Source organism: Echinops telfairi, unplaced genomic scaffold, assembly GCF_000313985.2.
Source record: "Echinops telfairi isolate 266 unplaced genomic scaffold, ASM31398v2 ScPeMD7_2;HRSCAF=8, whole genome shotgun sequence".
NCBI classification, from domain to species: domain Eukaryota; kingdom Metazoa; phylum Chordata; class Mammalia; order Afrosoricida; family Tenrecidae; genus Echinops; species Echinops telfairi.
In genome coordinates this window covers 16,758,856-16,764,248 of record NW_022103898.1, presented here as the reverse complement: position 1 = coordinate 16,764,248, position 5,393 = coordinate 16,758,856, and positions in this window count along the sequence as shown.

Genomic DNA, 5,393 nt, shown 5'->3' with positions numbered 1-5,393 from the left:
AATCTAGATTTCACAGATGAAAAGTAATTGTGCCCCAGGATGGAGTAAAGTCTCACTTATATTTGATTTAGAAGAAAAGATGAGATTTTGGACTTTGAGCTGATTTGAGACTCTTGGGATTGGTGGCAAGCTAGTACATTTTGGAAGACCATAGGGTGGAATGTTATGGATTGAATTGTGTTCCCCAACATATATGTTATGGAGGTTTTGTTAGGTTAATTATGCTGGATTAGTGCAATGTGTGTCTTTATTCAATCTCTTGGAGACAATAGTTCCAAGATATTCTTAACTGGATAATAATTGTAGGCACCCTTGTTCTTCTCCTGTGGAGCTCTGGTGGTGTTTTCAAGTAAGCACTGAATTACTTTTCTCAAGGCTGGTTGTTCAAACTCACCAACCGCACCTCAGGAGAAAGATGAGGCTAGCTCATCCCATAAAGGTTTCCCAAAGCTAACTCACTGCCATCGAGTCAATGCTGACTCATAGCAATGCCCTCTGGGTTTTTGAGACCATGACTGTTTATGGGGTAGAAAGCCCAGTCTTTCTCCTGAGAAGTTGCTGGTGGTTTTGAACTGCCAACCATGTGATTCGCAGTCCAACATGCATCCACATATTACTGCCTCAGAAACCTTGTACTCTATGAGCTGGAGCGGACTCCATGGCAGTGGGTTTGGCTCTCGTTTGGTTCTTCCCTTGAATCATGCTGCCTTCTTTGCTCCTACTGACCTTGTTGTTGTTGTGGAAGCTGCTGTTTCTCTTTGTCTCAACTCTGACTTCCTTTATCTGCTCTTTTTCATGGACCCCCTTCTATGCCATCAGCCCCCTGGGGTTTGTCTGCCTATGGTTCTTTTTCCTCAACAGGTTCTCCTTAGGCAACTTCAGCTGACTGTATGGTTTTTACATGCACAACCACTAGGCTGCTGGCTTCCAATCTGTATGGCCAGCCCGGAACGTTAGAGCTCTATAGCTAATTTCAAGTCCTCAAGTATCTCAAACTCAACATGTTCAAATGAAATTCACCTTCCTCCTCAATATGCTTCCCCTCTATATTTCTAAGCATAGTTCAATAATCATGAAATTATACATTTCAGACGCCTGTGAGCCATCCTTGATCCCCCCCCTCCCCCTTCCTTGACCTACCACAGCCAATCAGTTATCAAGCTGGCTGAATGTACCTCCTAAATATTCAATCCTCTCCAGTCTGACTTCCCTGCTCAAGTGCCATCATGTCTCCAAGGATACAGGAAAAATGTCTTCATTGCCCGCAGACTCACCTTCCTTAAATCCATCTTCTATCTGAAGTCCAAGTGATCTATCCAAAATGATATTCTTGCCCAGGCATCCTGCTACTGCTCAATGACTCCACATGACTTATCGGAGAAAGTCTCAGTTCTTAAGCAGAGCACACACAACTCTCCCAAGCACTTGACCCCCCTCTACTTCCTCAGACTCTCTTCCTGCCATATCTCAGCTGACTCTAAGCTTTGAATATTCTAAAATGGTCTTTTTTTGTTGTTGTTTGTTTCATGCTATTCCTTCTGCTTGTCATGTCCTTCCCTGGATAAGTCATTCATTTGTTCAATCATTCACTCATTCATTTATCAAATGTTTGCTGTTTTTGTTAGGTGCCATTGAGTGGGTTCCAACTCATAATGACCCTTTGATATTGTTGGGCACCATCAGTTGGCTTTGACCCATAAGGACCCTATGCACAAGAGAAAGAAATATTGTACAGCCTTGTGCCAACCTTGCAATTGTTCTGATGCCTGAGTTCATTGTTGCAGCCAAATTATCTACTGCCTTGCCCTGTACCTGTGGAGTGCCTAGTCCTGTTCCATCTTCACAATTGTGGTTGTGTCCAAACTCATTGTTACAATGACTGAGTCAATCCATCTTCTGAAGGGTCTTAATCTTTTTCACTGACCCTTTACTTTATCAAGTATGGTATCTTATTCCAGAGATGGGTCCCTCCTGGTAACGTGTGCAAAGTCTGTGAGACAGACTCGGCATTGTCCTTTCGAAGGAGCATTTCAGTTGCAACTCTTTGAAGATAGATTTTTTTTCTTGCAATAATTGGTATGGACCAATTTTTCTCCAATCTTCTTTATTCACTGTCCAGCTTTCACATACCTATGAGATCATTGAAAAGACCAATTAAGCCGATGAGGTAGTTAGTTTATTGTGCCAACCTGGCCGATAAACACATGTGGGATTAATTGAAGTGCGGAGAGATAAATGGCTTGGCGAGCCTCGCCTTTCTTGTCTCTCACTCTTTGATCATCGGACCGGTGTGCGGCTGCCTTACTTGCTCTTTCCCTCAATTTTCAAGCTACACTACCTGTGGGACACCTAACCCGTGGACTGTGTTGCTGTAATTTGCGGTTCCTTCAAGACCTGATTCACTTCATCATTGGAATTTACATCTCTTGAGCTGGAGACTGTCAGACCCTGTCATCTGTCTGAGTGTTGGTGACCTGACTTGCTGTTTGCTGCCTGTGCCTGGATAGCCTGAGTTGCTCTACGGAGGACTACCCAGCAGCCCTCAAGACCTGAAGGACTTCCAGTGTCTCACAACTGTCTCACAGGAGTGAGTTGCACTAAGCCATTTGCACTACTTTATAATTTAATTAACTGTTTATTTCTTATGCTATCTATCTATCTGTTTAAATATATATAAAATGATTAGCATTCAGGTTTTGTTTCTCTAGAGAACCCTGTCTAACACAAGACCAGCTGGCCTCAAAGTGTCATCTGTGCTCACACTTAGCCAATGCCATATGTCACTTCATCTCTTGACTGCTGCGCCCATGAGTGTTTACTGTGTATCCAAGTAAAATAAAATAACTCACAATGGTGATCTTATCTCAGTTTATCACGACATTGTTTATTGGTCCACTTGTGAGGATTTTTGTTTTCTTTGCATTGAGTTATAATCTCTTCTGAAGGTAGTAAACTTCAGTCTTCACCAGTGAATGCTTTCAATCCTCTTTGCTTCCAGAAAGCAAGGCTGTTTCATCTGCCTGTCCCAGGTTATCAATGCGCCTTCCTCGAATCTTGATATTGCAACTTTTTCATATAGAACAGTTTCTCTGGTTATTTGCTCAGCAGACAGCTTAATTAAGCATGGGAAATGGTAACATCTTGAGATGCTTTTCGGGATTTTAAATCATCCAGTGTCCTGTTATTCCATTTTCATGACGGCCTCTTTGTTATCCATATTGTTTGATGAGCTCCATGGGCTCTGCTGTTGATGTTGTCAGGTGCTGTTGAGTCATCTCTGATTCATGGCATCTCCTGGTCCGGCGCCACTTTCACAATTGTTCCTATGTTGAGCTCACAGTTGCTGCATTGTATCAGTCCGTCTTGTTGAGGGTCTTCCCCTTTTTTTGCTGCTCATCTGCTTTACCAAGAATGATGTCCTTCTCCAGGAATTTGTCTTTCTTAATAAATGTCCAAAGTTTGTGAGACAAACTCTCACCATCCTTGCTTTTAAGGAGCATTCTGGCTGTACGTCTTTATAGTCCAATATATAAAGTCCTCTTCAGACTCACAGAACACATGCAATGACGTCGAATGTAGAAGATCACAGGCCAGTGGGGAGAAAGTCTTTGGATTCAGTGTCACTGGAAATATCTCAGCACTGGCAGGGGTCTCTGCATGGCTCTCTGCACACAGGACTGCATCAGGGTGGGTCCATGTGTCTTGTCAGCTGCCATGTCTCCCAGGGTGTGAGCAGGAGAGAGAATTGTCTCCCACCTCCAAGGAGGAAGTCCCGGATTTCCCAGAATTCTCAGGATAAGGCCATGCCCACACAGAAGCCTCATTGGCTATAATCCAATTGACAGACTAGACTCCACCCCTTCACTCAGAATCATCTCAAATTGATGATTATATAACTACCACACCAAAAATGCAAAAGAAAATAGAAGAATAGAATAAAAATATCACTTCATTAATATTAAAACCTTCTCTACAGAAGGTATTGTCTAAGAGATTAAAAACATGAAAGATAGGGAGGGGAAATGTTGACAAGCCACACATGCAACTAATGAATCATATTCAGAATATAGAAAAAAATCCTCAAAACTCAGCAGTGAGAAACAAAAGAAACACAATTTGAAAATGGGCAAGAGATTCAAACAGACACTTTACCAAAAAGAAGAAGAAGAAGAAGAAAAAGTATACAGATGACTAGCAAACACATGGCAGTGTTCACAATCCCCAAAGCCATAAGGAATTAAAATTAAAACCATAATGAGGTCCTACTACAGACTTATTAATAAATCACTAAATTAAATAAGTACTACATACACATTTGAAAAGCAATAGTAACAGATGCAGGTGAGGATGCAGAGAAATTGCATCCTTCATACATTGCTGGTAGGGATGTCAAATTATATAGCCATTTTGGAAATCACTTGCAAATGTCCTTTTAAACTGAACATATACTAAATTAACCCTGATTCAGTGGTTATGCTCTGAGCATTTATCTTAGAGAAAGGAAACTTTTGTTCCTGAATAACATTTGTACCCTTGTAGCAGTTTTATTTAGAATAACCAAGACCTGGAAACAATCCAAATATCCTTTAATGAGCGGATGGATTAAGAAATCGTGATACATCCAAACCATGGACTGGGAATCAGCAATAAAAAGCAATTATCTATTGGTTGATGCCATAACATGGATGGGATGCGAGGTCAATGTACTAAGTGTGGAAAAAAATGCCACTCTGTAGGACTTCATTTATATGACTTTCTGGAAAGGGTTGCAATACTGTGGTGGAGAAGTCGTCAGGCATTAGGGGTGGAAGGAGCATTAGATTGGCTCTGTGAGTATTAGAGAGTAGCATCAAGAAGTTTTGTAGGATGATGGAACTGTTCTGTTTCTTCATTACAGTATTGCTTGCAGGTACATGTGCTAAAATGTGTAGAACTGTATACCAATACAGGCAGCCCTGGGCCAGAAATGAGATCCATTCTTAATGGCACCTTTCAGTCTAATTTGTAGGTAAGTTGGAACAGGTGCATCTAATTCATCAACGCAAAAAAAAAAAAAAAGTCCAAAGCTTTTTCAATTATTTAAAAGTGGCATGTGCAACAGTGAAGGTGGTTCAGTTAAAACTTTGTCATGATTAGGGTCTTGTTCAATCATTTCTAATGGAGAGGTAATTTAAGGGTAATTCACATAACATTCAAAGGCAAGTAGAAATTGCCATTCAGCTGGTTGTTTGTAACTCAGGGACTGCCCTGGGTCAATTTCACTGCATGAACACTTGAATAATAAAACTGTTTTCACCCAGAGCAAATGTTTTGAGAATGATGAGGGCAACAAATATACAAATGTGCTTTACACAATTGATGTATGTATGGATTGTGATAAGAGTTGTATGAGC